The sequence below is a fragment of the Euprymna scolopes genome, chromosome 26 (genome assembly GCF_053919585.1).
Source record: "Euprymna scolopes isolate OS-2025 chromosome 26, ASM5391958v1, whole genome shotgun sequence".
Classification (NCBI taxonomy): Eukaryota; Metazoa; Mollusca; class Cephalopoda; order Sepiida; family Sepiolidae; genus Euprymna; species Euprymna scolopes.
Genome location: NC_136507.1, coordinates 61,012,877 through 61,030,026, shown reverse-complemented (window position 1 = coordinate 61,030,026; position 17,150 = coordinate 61,012,877). Strand labels below are relative to the sequence as shown.

The following is a 17,150-nucleotide window of genomic DNA, read 5'->3' as shown; positions in this document are numbered from 1 at the left end:
CTATTTAGTGACTTGACCACCAAAATACCTCCCTAAGTGTGTCCTTTCTTTTGAACTTATTAGATATAGGTATCTAGAAATGTGTGTGAAATTTTGTTGAATTTTGTTGAATGCATTGTTCACTATGATTTTCTTATTGTTCTACACAATATCAACTGCAGCGAAATAAAACAGTAAACTTAGTGTAGTGTTAGAATAAAGAGCAAAGGAAAAAATTAGAATCATATTCTGTAATTGCAAATCTAAATTTGCTAGCGTGTCCCAGTATTTGCCAGGTTGTGGAAATTTGGAATTTATAACGTATGTAGTGGCCTTTTCCTAGATACCTATTGCTAAAAATTATACTTTCATTTTGTTAGAAAAATCTCTCTTCGGATGCCCTGCATCATCCAAAATAAAAACAAATATTTTTATAATTGTTTCAGTACATTGCTACACATTGTGAAATTTGTTGACGTTTGTAAAAAAAAATCATGAATGTGCTTATATTCCAAAAAAGAAAATATCAGTGCACAGTATTGAAAGTGTTCGAGATTCAAAAGTCTGTAACATTTCTACTAACTTCATAAGATGTCATGTGAGAAACTGAATTGAATATCAAGACATTATCTGAAGCGTTTTTATTTTGGTATAACGTATGTGTTTACAGTGAACCGTAACTTTTAATAAACAGCTTGGTATGCAATGACATAGGCTAAGAATCTTAGACAAAATATATATAAATTGGAAAAATGTGTGAACAAATGAAAAAAAAAAATGATCCGCTCCACTTGATGACATCAAGCACAGTAATATTTTAGTGAAGAAAATATGAAATTGATGTTCAGTGATTAGTTTGGATGAATGAGAAAATGTAATTGTTTGATGCATAAAAAATAACTCATTTGCTGTATTTGATATTAAGCAGCAAAATATAGTGATTTGAATATTAAGGAAAACATCAAATCAGATTATGTAAAAAAAAAAGATGAAATTAGAAAATATATATTTTCTGTTTATGAGTTTTGCCAATCAAAATTTTGTGGCAGAAATTGGGTGATTACCATGCAATTTTATTTTGATAAAATTCTTAAATTATTTCAATGTTTATTATAATTTCTTAGTAGTGACTTGTTATCATCAAAATCCGCCCCAAAGAGTGTCCTTTCTTTTATTAGGTATCAGAATAGGTATCCAGATTTCTACTTCTATACAAATGTGATATTTCGGATCTGTAGATAAACAATTTGTTGCATATATAAGCTGAGAATTGTTATCTCTCATTCTCTCTCTCACACACCCACACATTCTCACTTTTATAGATATAATAGATAAATTATGCTAGATATATTTCCATATGTCTGAATAATCTATATACAAATTTTCAAATCTGTAGATAAAAAATTTGTTGAGTATATAGGTTGAGAATTGTTCTCTCTCTCTCTCTCTCCTCTCACACATGCTCACTTTTATAGATATAATAGATAGATTATGCTAGATATATTTCCATATGTCTGAATACACTATATAAAAATTTTCTAATCTGTAGATAAAAATTTGTTGAATATAAAGGGTGAGAATTGTTCTTACTCTCTCTCTCTCTCTCACACACAGACATATTCTCACTTTTATAGACATAATAGATAGATTATGCTAGATATATTTCCATATGTCTGAATACCTTATATACCAATTTTCAAATCTGTAGATAAAAAATTTGTTGAATATATAGGTTGAGAATTGTTCTCTCGCTCTGTCTCTCTCTCTCTTGCTACCTCACACACACACACACGCAAACATTCTCACTTTTATAGATATAATAGATAGATTATGCTAGATATATTTCCATATGTCTGAATACCCTATATACAAATTATCTAATCTGTAGATAAAAAATTTGTTGAGTATATAGGTTGAGAATTGCTCTCTCTCTCACAGACACACACATTTTCACTTTTGTAGATATAATAGATAGATTATGCTAGATATATTTCCATATGTATGAATACCCTTTATAACAAATTTAAAATCTGTAGATAAAAAATTTGTTGAATATATAGGTTAAGAATTGTTCTCTCTCTCTCTCTCTCTACCTCACACACACCCACACACACAAACATTCTGACTTTTATAGATATAATAGATAGATTATGCTAGATATATTCCATATGTCTGGATACCCTATATACAAATTTTCTAATCTGTAGATAAAAATTTTGTTGAATATTTTCAACCCTTATCCTCGAGTGGCGTCTGGGCCTTGATAAGTAGTAATGCGTATTTAGCAAAATATAAATATATATATATATAACAAATTTACTGAATTTCCATTACTAACGATTACTGTATTGTCCAATTGACTACTGCGCTTTTCAACCCTTATCCTCGAGTGGCCTCTGGGCCTTGAGAAGTAGTAATTACTAACGATTACTATATTGACCAATTGACTACTGCACTTTTTAACCCTTATCCTCGGGTGGCCTCTGGGCCTTATTGTCCAATTGACTACTGTGGACTTTTTAACTCTTATGCTCGAGTGGCCTCTGGGCCTTGATAAGTGGAAATGACTAAGTAACAAAAAATAGGTATATAACAAATTTACTGAATTTCCATTACTAACGATTACTATATTGTCCAATTGACTACTGTGCACTTTTCAATCCTTATCCTCGAGTGGCCTCTGGGCCTTGATAAATGGTAATGCGTATGTAACAAAATATACATATATATAACAAATTTACTGAATTTCCATTACTAACGATTACTATATTGTCCAATTGACTACTGCACTTTTAAACGCTTATCCTCGAGTGGCCTCTGGGCCTTGATAAGTGGTAATACCATCGAGTGGCCTCTGGGCCTTAATAAGTGGTTGTGCCTAAGTAACAAAAAATAGGTATATTACAAATATCCCGCATTTCCATTACAACCGACTACTACGGTGCACTTTTCAATCCTTATCCTCGAGTGGCCTGTGGGCTTTGATAAGTGGTAATGCGTATTTAACAAAATATTAATATATATATAACAAATTTACTGAATTTCCATTACTAACAATTACTATATTTTGTCCAATTGACTACTGCACTTTTCAACACTTATCCTCTAGTGGCCTCTGGGCCTTGATAAGTGGTAATGCCTATATAAACAAAATATAAATATATATATAACAAATTTCCCGACTTTCCATTACTAAGTATTACTATGTTGTCCAATTAACTACTGCCATTTTCAACCCTTATCCTCGGGTGGCCTCTGGGCCTTATTGTCCAATTGACTACTGTGCACATTTAACTCTTATCCTCGAGATGTATCTGGGCCTTGATAAGTGGAAATGCCTAAGTAACAAAAAAATAGATATATAACAAATTTCCCGAATTTGACTACTGTGCACTTTTTAACTCTTATCCTCGAGTGGCCTCTGGGCCTTGATAAGTGGTCATATATATTTTTTACAAAATAACAAAATAGGTTGGAGTCGCTGAATAACTCATCCTCCCGTTAAAGCGGTTCCATCCTCTTTCCCCAATTTGACTACTGTGCACTTTTCAACTCTCGTCCTCGAGTGGACTATGGGCCTTGATAAGTGGTAATACATATTTTATGAAAAATATATCTATATATATCTATATATATATATATATATATATATATAACAAAATAGGTTGGAGTTGCTGAATAACTCATCCTCCTGTTAAAGCGGTTCCATCCTCTTTCCCAAATTTGACTACTGTGGACTTTTTAACTCTCATCCTCGAGTGGCCTATGGGCCTTGATAAGTGGTAATACATATTTTTTTATAAATATATATATATATATACCAAAACAGGTGTGAGTCGCTGAATAATTCATCCTCCTATTAAAGCGATTAAATCCTCTTTCCCAAATTTGACTACTGTGCACTTTTAAACTCTCATCCTCGTGTGGCCTCTGGGCCTTGATAAGTGGTAATATATATTTTTTAGTAAATATAGATATAAATATATATATAACAAAATAGGTTGGAGTGGCTGAATAACTCATCCTCCCGTTAAAGAGGTTCCATCCTCTTTCCCGAATTTGACTACTGTCCACTTTTCAACTCTCATCCTCGAGTAGCCTATGGGCCTTGATTAGTGGTAATATATATTTTTTAGTAAATATAGATATAAATATATATATAACAAAATAGGTTGGAGTCGCTGAATAACTCATCCTCCCGTTAAAACTGTTCCATCCTCTTTCCCGAATTTGATTACTGTGCACTTTTCAACTCTTATCCTCGAGTAGCCTATGGGCCTTGATAAGTGGTAATATATTTTTGTTATAAATATAGATATATATATATATATATATAAAAAATAGGTTGGAGTCGCTGAATAACTCATCCTCCCGTTAAAGCGGTTCCATCCTCTTTCCCGAATTTTACTACTATGCACTTTTCAACTCTCATCCTCGAGTGGCCTATTGTCCTTGATAAGTGGTAATATATATTTTTTAATAAAAGTATATATATATATATATATATAACAAAATAGGTTGGAGTCGCTGAATAACTCATCCTCTCGTTAAAGCGGTTCCATCCTCTTTACCGTATTTTTTATACAGTGCACTATTCAACTCTCATCCTCGAGTGGCCTATTGTCCTTGATAAGTGGTAATATATATTTTTTAATAAATATAGATATAAATATATATATAAAAAAATAGGTTGGAGTCGCTGAATAACTCATCCTCCCGTGAAAGCGGTTCCATCCTCTTTCCCGAATTTGACTACTGTGCACTTTTCAACTCTAATCCTCGAGTGTCCTATGGGCCTTGATAAGTAGTAATATATATTTTTTACAAAATATATACATACATATATATAACAAAATAGGTTGGAGTCACTGAATAATTCATCCTCCTCTTAAAGCGGTTCCATCATCTTTGCCGAATTTGACTACTGTGCACTTTTAAACTCTCATCCTCGTGTGGCCTATGGGCCTTGATAAGTGGTAATATATATTTAAAAATAAATATAGATATAAATATATATATACCAAAATAGGTTGGAGTCGCTGAATATCTCATCCTCCCGTTAAAGCGGTTCCATCCTCTTTCCCAGATTTGACTACTGTGCACTTTTCAACTCTAATCCTCGAGTGTCCTATGGGCCTTGATAAGTAGTAATATATATTTTTTAAAAAATATATACATACATATATGTAACAAAATAGGTTGGAGTCACTGAATAATTCATCCTCCTCTTAAAGCGGTTCCATCATCTTTCCCAGTTTGACTGCTGTGCACTTTTCAACTCTAATCCTCGAGTGTCCTATGGGCCTTGATAAGTAGTAATATATATTTTTTAAAAAATATATACATACATATATGTAACAAAATAGGTTGGAGTCACTGAATAATTCATCCTCCTCTTAAAGCGGTTCCATCATCTTTGCCGAATTTGACTACTGTGCACTTTTAAACTCTCATCCTCGAGTGGCCTATAGGCCTTGATAAGTGATAATATATATATATATATATATATATTACAAAATAGGTTGGTGTCGCTGAATAACTCATGCTCCCGTTAAAGTTGTTCCATCCTCTTTCCCAAATTTGACTACTGTGACCTTTTGAACTGTCATCCTCGAGTTGCCTATTGGCCTTGATAAGTGCTAATATAGAGAGAAGAGAAACGGGGTGAGAGAGAGAGAAGATAAAGAGGGCGAGAGAGAGACAGAAGAGAATGAGGGGAGAGAGAGAGAGAAGAGAAAGACGGTGTGAGAGAGAGAAGAGAAAGGGGGTGAGAGAGAGAGAAGAGAAAGAGGTAGACAGGGAGAGAGAAGAGGGTAAGAGTGAGTTGAGAATGAGGGTGAAAGAGAGAGAGAGAAGAGAAAGAGGGTGAGAGAGAGAGAAAAGAAAGACGGCGAGAGAGAGAGAAAAGAGAAGAGAAGAGAAAGAGGGTAAGAGAGAGAGAGAAGAGGGTGAGAGAGAGAAGAGAAAGAGGTAGAGAGAGAAGAGGGTGAGAGAGAGCAGAGAAGAGGGTGAGAGAGAGCAGAGAAAGAGGGTGAGAGAGAAAGAGGGTGAGAGAAGTGAAAGAGGTAGAGAGAGAAGAGGGTAAGAGAGAAAGAGGGTGAGAGAGAGAAGAGGGTGAGAGAGAGAGAGGTAGTGAGAGAGAGAGATAAGAGAAAGAGGTAGAGAGAGAGAGAAGAGGGTAAGACAGAGAGAGAGAGAGGGGTAGTGAGAGAGAGAGAGATAAGAGAAAGAGGTAGAGAGAGAGAGAGAGAGAAGAGGGTGAGGGAGAAAGAAGAGGGTGAGAGAGAGCAGAGGGAGAGAGAGAGAGAAGAGAAATAGGTAGAGAGAGAGAGATGAAGGTGAGAGAGAGCAGGGAAAGAGGGTGATAGAGAAGAGAAAGAGGTAGAGAGAGAGAGAGAGAAGAGTGAGAGAGAGCAGAAAAAGAGGGTGAGAGAGAGAGAAAGAGGGTCAGAGAGAGAGAGAAGAGAAAAAGGTGTACACAGAGAGTGAGAGAGAGAAGAGGGTAAGAGAGAGAGAGAGAAGAGGTTGAGAGAGAGAGAGAGATAAGAGAAAGAGGTAGAGAGAGAGAAGCGGGTGAGAGAGAGAGAAGAGGGTGCGAGAGAGAAGAGAAAGAGGTAGAGAGAGAGAAGCGGGTGAGAGAGAGAGAAGAGGGCGCGAGAGAGAAGAGAAAAAGGTAGAGAGAGAGAAGAGGGTGAGAGAGAGAGAAAGAGGATGAGAGAGAGAAGAGAAAGAGAGAGAGAGAAGAGGGTGATAGAGAAAGAGAGTGAGAGAGAGAAGAGAAAGAGAGAGAGAGAGAAAGAGGGTGAGAGAAGAGGGTAAATGTGCATCTTTTTTTATAGTAGGTAATGCTTGGGAGACTGTGCACATTGCCTCCTCCCCCCTCCCCCCTACAAAAGCGGTTCCATTCATAAGAAAACAAACTCGTATAAAAGTAATTTTCGTGTATTTAAGCGGCCTCATACTGATAGCCACCCCCCCCTTCCAGAGAGAGAGAAATATGGTGATAGAGAGAGTTAGGAAAGGTGTAGAGATAGAAGAGAGTGAGAGAGAGAGAGAAAGACGGCGAGAGAGAGAGAGAAAGACGGCGAGAGAGAGAGAGAAAGACGGCGAGAGAGAGAGAGAGAGAGAGAGAAGGGAAAGAGGGTGAGAGAGAGAGTAGATAAAGAGGGTGAGAGAGAGAAAGAGAAGAGAAAAAGGTCTAGAGAGAGAGAGAGAAGAGAGTGAGAGAGAGAGAGAGAGAGAAATATGGTGAGTCGAGTTGATCCTCTCTCTCTCACTCTCTTCTCTCTCTCTCTCTCTCTAGACCTTTTTCTCTTCTCTTTCTCTCTCTCACCCTCTTTATCTACTCTCTCTCTCACCCTCTTTCCCTTCTCTCTCTCTCTCTCTCTCGCCGTCTTTAGAGAGAAGAGAAACAGGGCGAGAGAGAGAGAGAAGATAAGAGAAGGGAAAGAGGGTGAGAGAGAGAGTAGATAAAGAGGGTGAGAGTGAGAAAGAGAAGAGAAAGAGGTCTAGAGAGAGAGAGAGAAGAGAGTGAGAGAGAGAGAGAAATATGGTGATAGAGAGTTAGGAAAGGTGTAGAGATAGAAGAGAGTGAGAGAGAGAGAGAAAGACGGCGAGAGAGAGAGAGAAAGACGGAGAGAGAGAGAGAGAGAGAGAGAGAGAGAGAGAGAGAGAGAGAGAGAAAGACGGCGAAAGAGAGAGAGAGAGAGAGAGAAAGACGGCGAGAGAGAGAGAGAGAAAGTGGAAAATGTGCAAGCGACCTAATTTTCGTTTACATAAGCGGCCTGATACTGATACCCCCCCTCCCCCTTCAAGTTAACAGAGTTAGAATGTATAAACAAAATGGCTAATCTTTGTTTACATGTAAATTACAAAGAGCAAAGTCATCTTCGCCGGCAAAAAACTTCGAGCAAAAATAAAAACATTTTCCCTACGTCAATTTTCGTGTAATTTTGGGTTTTTTTTTATTTTTGGAGTGCGATAATTACGTTGTTAATAACGGTTCGAGTCGAAAACTAATATTTAACTGTGTTATAGTATCAATTTCTCCTCCGAAGGCAGTTTTAACGTACCTCAGCTGCAGCCGACATTTTACTGAGCTGACGTCACGTCACGTGACACTTAATGAATAACGTTATAATGACAGGATTTTTGGGGCCCCCCCTGGGAGAAAAATGATAAGTTCACCCCCTTGTAATTGTCCGTTTGACGTGAAATTTTGATATTTGTCATGCGGGTGATCAAGGTGCAATATGATACATAATTTGTCAACTTTGGTTGTGTCTGTCAAAAGTTTGAGCTGACGTCACGTCACGTGACACGTATTGAATAACGTTAAAATGACAGGTTTTTTGGGGGGCCCCCCTAGGAGAAAAACGATCAGTTGACCCCTTTCTACTGGTCCGTTTGACGTGAAATTTCGATATTTGTCATCCGGGTGATCAAGGTGCAATATGATACCAAATTTGTCAACTCTGGTTCCGTCTTTCAAAAGTTTTAGCGTTACAAACAAACATACATACATACATACATACACACCGATTTTTGCCTTTTATATATATAGACTAGCAGGGCTACCCGGCGTTGCTCGGGACCGTATAAACAATGAAAAAACAAAAGCAGATATTGAACATATGTTTGATTCTTAGGGGAGAGGAATCTTTCATCTCTATGTATTATTTGTTTTATCTACCCTAGGACTGATATTGTTCATGTTTTATCCCTAGGATAGGTAATTTACAGCATGTATATGAAATTGTTTTACCTTAGGGAGAAGAGAACAGGTAATATACAACATAATGTGTCTATATTACATCCCTGGCAACGCCTAGAAACCAGCTAGAACACGTATTTCAGTCAATCTTTATTATATCCTGGGCTATGCCGGGAAACCAGCTAATCTCTTTTTAGTGACTTGACCACCAAAATACCTCCCTAAGTGTGTCCTTTCTTTTGAACTTATTAGATATAGGTATCTAGAAATGTGTGTGAAATTTTGTTGAATGCATTGTTCACTATGATTTTCTTATTGTTCTACACAATATCAACTGTAGCGAAATAACACAGTAAACTTAGTGTAGTGTTAGAATAAAGAGCAAAGGAAAAAATTAGAATCATATTCTGTAATTGCAAATCTAAATTTGCTAGCATGTACCAGTATTGGCCAGGTTGTGGAAATTTGGAACTTATAACATATGTAGTGGCCTTTTCCTAGATACCTATTGCTAAAAATTATACTTTCATTTTGTTAGAAAAATCTCTCTTCAGATGCCCTGCATCATTCAAAATAAAAACAAATATTTTTATAATTGTTTCAGTATATTGCTACACAATGTGAAAGTTTTTAACGTTTGTAAAAAAAATCATGAATGTGCTTATATTGCAAAAAAGAAAATATCAGTGCACAGTATTGAAAGTGTTTGAGATTCAAAAGTCTGTAACATTTCTACTAACTTCATAAGATGTCATGTGAGAAACTGAATTGAATATCAAGACATTATCTGAAGCGTTTTTATTTTGGTGTAACATATGTGTTTACAGTGAACCTTAACTTTTAATAAACAGATTGGTATGCAATGACATAGGCTAAGAATCTTTAAAATATATATAAATTGGAAAAATGTGTGAACAAATGAAAAAAAAATGATCCGCTCCACTTGATGACATCAAGCACAGTAATATTTTAGTGAAGAAAATATGAAATTGATGTTCAGTGATTAGTTTGGATGAATGAGAAAATGTAATTGTTTGATGCATAAAAATAACTCAGTTGCTGTATTTGATATTAAGCAGCAAAATATAGTGATTTGAATATTTGGGAAAACATCAAACCAGATTATGTAAAAAGAAAAAAAAAAGATGAAATTAGAAAATATATATTTTATGTTTATGAGTTCTGCCAATCAAAATTTTGTGGCAGAAATTGGGTGATTACCATGCAATTTTATTTTGGTAAAATTCTTAAATTATTAGAATGTTTATTATAATTTCTAATTAGTGACTTGTTATAATCAAAATCCGCCCTAAAGAGTGTCCTTTCTTTTATTAGGTATCAGAGTAGGTATCAAGATTTCTACTTCTATACAAATGTGATATTTCAGATCTGTACATAAAAAATTTGTTGAATATATAGGTTGAGAATTGTTCTGTGTCGCTCTCTCTCACACACACACGCATTCTCACTTTTATAGATATAATAGATAGATTACTCTAGATATATTTCCATATGTCTGAATACCCTATATACAAATTTTCAAATCTGTAGATAAAAAAATTTGTTGAGTATATAGGTTGAAAATTGTTCTCTCTCTCTCTCTCACACACACATTCTCAATTTTAGAGATATAATAGATAGATTATGCTAGATATATTTCCATATGTCTGAATACCCTATATACAAATTTTCTAATCTGTAGATCAAATATTTGTTGAATATATAGGTTGAAAATTGTTCTTACTCTCTCTCTCTCTCTCTCTCTCTCTGGCTACCTCACACACACATTCTAACTTTTATAGATATAATAGATAGATTATGCTAGATATATTTCCATATGTGTGAATACCCTATATACAAATTTTCTAATTTGTAGATAAAAAATTTTTAGAGTGCATAGGTTGAGAATTGTTCTCTCTATCTCTCACACACACACATTCTAACTTTTAAAGATATAATAGATTATGCTAGATATATTTCGATATTTCTGAATACCCTATATATAAAAATTTGTTGAATGTATAGGTTGAGAACTGTTCTCTCTCTCTCTCTCTCTCTCTCGCTCACACACACACACATTCTCACTTTTATAGATATAATAGAAAGATTATCCTAGATATATTTCTATTTGTATGAATACTCTATATACAAATTTTAAAATCTGTAGATAAAGAATTTGTTGAGTATATGGGTTGAGAATTGTTCTCTCTCTCTCTCTCTCTCTCTCTCTCACACACACACACACATTCTCACTTTTATAGATATAATAGATTATGCTAGATATATTTCCATATGTCTGAATACACTATATACAAATTTTCAAATCTGTAGATAAAAAATTTGTTGAGTATATAGGTTGAGAATTGTTCTCTCTCTCTCTATCACACACATTCTCACTTTTATAGATATAATAGACAGATTATGCCAGATATATTGAAATATGTCTGAATGCCCAATATACAAATTTTGAAATCTGTAGATAAAAAATTTGTTGTATACATAGGTTGACAATTGTCCTCTCTCTCACACACACACACATTCTCACTTTTATACATATAATAGATAGATTATGCTAGATATATTTCTATATGTCTGAACACCCTATATACAAATGTTCAAATCTGTGGATAAAAAATTTGTTGAATGTATAGGTTGAGAATTTTTATCTCTCTCTTTCTCTCTCTCTCTCTCTCGCTATCTCACACACACGCATTCTCACTTTTATAGATAAAATAGATAGATTATGCTAGATATATTTCCATATGTCTGAATACCCTATATACAAAGTTTCAAATCTGTAGATAAAAAATTTGTTGAATATATAGGTTTAGAATTGTTCTCTCTCTCTCTCTCACACACACATTCTAACTTTTGTAGTTATAATAGATAGATTATGCTAGATATATTTCCATATGTCTGAATACCCTATATACAAATTTTCTAAACTGTAGGTAAAAAATTTGTTGAGTATGTAGGTTAAGAATTGTTCTCTCTCTCTCTCACACACACACACACACACACACACACAAGTTCTCACTTTTATAGATATAATAGATAGATTATGCTAGATATATTTCTATATGTCTGCCTACCCTATATACAAATTTCCAAATCTGTGCCCAAAAATGTGTGGAATATATAGGTTGAGAATTGTTCTCTCTCTCTCTCTCTCTCTCACACATATTCTCACTTTTATAGGTTATATAGGTTGAGAATTTTTTGCTCTTTCCATCACTCACATTCACACTTTTATAGATATAATACATAGATTATGCCAGATATATTTACATATGTCTGAATACCCAATATACACATTTTCAAATCTGTAGATAAAAAATTAGTTGAATATATAGGTTGAGAATTGTTCTCTCTCTCTCTCTTTCTCTCTCTCTCACACACACATTCTCACTTTTATAGATATAATAGATAGATTATGCTAGATATATTTCCATACGTCTGAATACCCTATATCCAAATTTTCTAATATGTAGATAAAAAATTTGTTGAATATATAGGGTGAGAATTTTCCTTCCTCTCTTTCTCTCTCTCTCTTTCTCACACACACACAAGCTGAAAATTGTTCTCTCTCTCTCTCTGACTCTCTCTCTCTCTCTCACACACACACACATGGTCATTTTATCGATATAATAGATAGGTTATGCTAGATATATTTCTATATGTCTGAATACCCTATATACAAATTTTTAAATCTGTAGATAAAAAATTTGTTGAGTATATAGGTTGAGAATTGTTCTTTCTCTCTCTCTCACACACACATTCTCACTTTTATAGATATAATAGATTATGCTAGATATATTTCCAAATGTCTGAATACCCTATATACAAATTTTCAAATCTGTAAAGATAGAATTTGTTGAATATATAGGTTGAGAATTGTTCTCTCTCTCTCTCTTTCACACACATTCTCACTTTTATAGATATAATAGATAGATTATGCTAGATATATTTCCTTATGTCTGAATACCCTATATACAAATTATCAAATCTGTAGATACAAAATTTGTTGAGTATATAGGTTGAGAATTGTTCTCTCTCTCTCTCTCTCTCACTCACTCACTCACTCACTCACTCACACACACACACACACATTCTACCTTTTATAGATATAATAGATTATGCTAGATATATTTCCATATGTCTGAATACCCTGTATACAAATTTTCAGATCTGTACATAAAAATTAGTTGAATATATAGGTTGAGAATTGTTCTCTCTCTCTCTTCTCTCTCTCTCTTTCACACACATTCTCACTTTTCTAGATATAATAGATAGATTATGCTAGATATATTTCCATATGTCTGAATACCCTATATACAAATTTTCTAATCGGTAGATAAAAAATATGTTGAATATATAGGGTGAGAATTGTACTTACTCTCTCTCTCTCTCTCTCTCTCTCTCTCTCACACACACATTCTCACTTTTATGGATATAATAGATAGATTATGCTGGATATATTTCCATATGTCTGAATACCCTATATACAAATGGTCAAATCTGTAGATAACAAATTTATTGAATAGATAGGTTGAGAATTGTTCTCTCTCTCTCTCTCTCGCAACCTTACACACACAACCACACGCAAACATTCTGACTTTTATAGATATAATAGATCGATTATGCTAGATATATTTCCATATGTCTGAATACCCAATATACAAATTTTCAAATCTGTAGGTAAAAAATTTGTTGAATATATAGGTTGAGAATTGTTCTCTCTCTCTCACACACTCACATTCTCACTTTTATAGATATAATGTATCGATTATGCTAGATATATTTCTATATGTCTGAATACCCTATATACAAAGTTTAAAATCCGTAGATAAAAATACGTTGAGTATATAGGTTGAGAATTGTTCTCTCTCTCTCTTACGCACACACACACACACACACACACACATGAGTATATAGGTTGACAATTGTCCTCTCTCTCACACACACACACATTCTCACTTTTATACATATAATAGATAGATTATGCTAGATATATTTCTATATGTCTGAACACCCTATATACAAATGTTCAAATCTGTGGATAAAAAATTTGTTGAATGTATAGGTTGAGAATTTTTATCTCTCTCTTTTTCTCTCTCTCTCTCTCGCTATCTCACACACACGCATTCTCACTTTTATAGATAAAATAGATAGATTATGCTAGATATATTTCCATATGTCTGAATACCCTATATACAAAGTTTCAAATCTGTAGATAAAAAATTTGTTGAATATATAGGTTTAGAATTGTTCTCTCTCTCTCTCTCACACACACATTCTAACTTTTGTAGTTATAATAGATAGATTATGCTAGATATATTTCCATATGTCTGAATACCCTATATACAAATTTTCTAAACTGTAGGTAAAAAATTTGTTGAGTATGTAGGTTAAGAATTGTTCTCTCTCTCTCTCACACACACACACACACACACACACAAGTTCTCACTTTTATAGATATAATAGATAGATTATGCTAGATATATTTCTATATGTCTGCCTACCCTATATACAAATTTCCAAATCTGTGCCCAAAAATGTGTGGAATATATAGGTTGAGAATTGTTCTCTCTCTCTCTCTCTCTCACACATATTCTCACTTTTATAGGTTATATAGGTTGAGAATTTTTTGCTCTTTCCATCACTCACATTCACACTTTTATAGATATAATACATAGATTATGCCAGATATATTTACATATGTCTGAATACCCAATATACACATTTTCAAATCTGTAGATAAAAAATTAGTTGAATATATAGGTTGAGAATTGTTCTCTCTCTCTCTCTTTCTCTCTCTCTCACACACACATTCTCACTTTTATAGATATAATAGATAGATTATGCTAGATATATTTCCATACGTCTGAATACCCTATATCCAAATTTTCTAATATGTAGATAAAAAATTTGTTGAATATATAGGGTGAGAATTTTCCTTCCTCTCTTTCTCTCTCTCTCTTTCTCACACACACACAAGCTGAAAATTGTTCTCTCTCTCTCTCTGACTCTCTCTCTCTCTCTCTCACACACACACATGGTCATTTTATAGATATAATAGATAGGTTATGCTAGATATATTTCTATATGTCTGAATACCCTATATACAAATTTTTAAATCTGTAGATAAAAAATTTGTTGAGTATATAGGTTGAGAATTGTTCTTTCTCTCTCTCTCACACACACATTCTCACTTTTATAGATATAATAGATTATGCTAGATATATTTCCAAATGTCTGAATACCCTATATACAAATTTTCAAATCTGTAAAGATAGAATTTGTTGAATATATAGGTTGAGAATTGTTCTCTCTCTCTCTCTTTCACACACATTCTCACTTTTATAGATATAATAGATAGATTATGCTAGATATATTTCCTTATGTCTGAATACCCTATATACAAATTATCAAATCTGTAGATACAAAATTTGTTGAGTATATAGGTTGAGAATTGTTCTCTCTCTCTCTCTCTCTCACTCACTCACTCACTCACTCACTCACACACACACACACACATTCTACCTTTTATAGATATAATAGATTATGCTAGATATATTTCCATATGTCTGAATACCCTGTATACAAATTTTCAGATCTGTACATAAAAATTAGTTGAATATATAGGTTGAGAATTGTTCTCTCTCTCTCTTCTCTCTCTCTCTTTCACACACATTCTCACTTTTCTAGATATAATAGATAGATTATGCTAGATATATTTCCATATGTCTGAATACCCTATATACAAATTTTCTAATCGGTAGATAAAAAATATGTTGAATATATAGGGTGAGAATTGTACTTACTCTCTCTCTCTCTCTCTCTCTCTCTCTCTCTCACACACATTCTCACTTTTATGGATATAATAGATAGATTATGCTGGATATATTTCCATATGTCTGAATACCCTATATACAAATGGTCAAATCTGTAGATAACAAATTTATTGAATAGATAGGTTGAGAATTGTTCTCTCTCTCTCTCTCTCGCAACCTTACACACACAACCACACGCAAACATTCTGACTTTTATAGATATAATAGATCGATTATGCTAGATATATTTCCATATGTCTGAATACCCAATATACAAATTTTCAAATCTGTAGGTAAAAAATTTGTTGAATATATAGGTTGAGAATTGTTCTCTCTCTCTCACACACTCACATTCTCACTTTTATAGATATAATGTATCGATTATGCTAGATATATTTCTATATGTCTGAATACCCTATATACAAAGTTTAAAATCCGTAGATAAAAATACGTTGAGTATATAGGTTGAGAATTGTTCTCTCTCTCTCTTACGCACACACACACACACACACACACACACACACACATTTTCACTTTTATAGATATAATAGATAGATTATGCTAGATATATTTCCATATGTCTGAATACCCTATATACAAATTTTCAAATCTGTAGATAAAAAATGTATTGAATATATAGGTTGAGAATTGTTGTCTCTCTCTCTCTCTCTCTCTCTCTCTCTCTCTCTCTGGCTACCTCACACACACACACATTTTCACTTTTATAGATATAATAGATAGATTATGCTAGATATATTTCCATATGTCTGAATACCCTATATACAAACTTTCAAATCTGTAGATAAAAAATTTGTTGAGTATATAGGTTGAGAATTGTTCTCTCTCTCTCACACGAAACTGTGCGCTCGGCTTCTTCCCCCCCTTCCCACCCCAAATGCTTGGGAAACTGTGCACTGTTTTTGTTGGTTTTCAAGCTGCCTCTTCACCCCCCACACACACAGTTTAACAGTAGTAGGAGGTCAAGAGAAAGAGGGTGAGAGAGAGAGAAGAGTAAGTTGGTGAGAGAGAGAGAAAAGAGAAAGAGGGTGTTGGTTTTATATTTTTATTATCGTCTAATATTTTGAAAGCTGAATTTCTAATAAAATGTGCATCTATAGGAGATAATGCCTGGGAATGTGTTCCCCCCCCCACAGTTTAACAGTGGTGTGACGTCAAGAGAAAGAGGGTGAGAGAGAGGGAAGAGTAAGTGGGTGAGAGAGAGAAAGAGAGAGAAAAAAAAGAAAGACGGTGTTGGTTTTGTGAAAAAAGTTGTTATTTACAATTGTTCGCATTCTTGGCCTTTTGGTCAAGATCAAAGTGTAGTATCTGTTCTTCAGATGCTGCACTTCTATTTCTTGTTCTCTTTCGGTGGAGGAGAAATCCTCCACGACTGAGACAATTTTTATTTTTGTACCTTTTCTCCACGTTAAAAAACGACCCTGGTGTCTAACTCTGTCCCGTGGGGAGGCATAGTAAATAGGTACAATTGTTCGCCATTAGTGGATGTTGACGTCACGTCACGTGACATGACTAAGCGTTTTTTTTTTTTTAGTATGAATAACATTTTTTGTTTTAATTATAAAGTCTACACTTAATTTTATAGAAAATGATGTATATATAATGGA

General features: G+C 33.9%; 1 protein-coding gene and 1 pseudogene across 2 annotated transcripts in view; one reads left to right on the top strand and one right to left on the bottom strand.

The window, feature by feature from the left end:
* LOC145248106 (potassium voltage-gated channel subfamily KQT member 1-like) overlaps positions 1 to 17,150 on the bottom strand; it is a 760,452-nt gene that overhangs the window by 331,690 nt on the left and 411,612 nt on the right. The gene's annotated exons all lie outside the window — the stretch shown is intronic.
* Positions 16,811 to 16,944, top strand: LOC145248488 (U2 spliceosomal RNA; annotated as a pseudogene).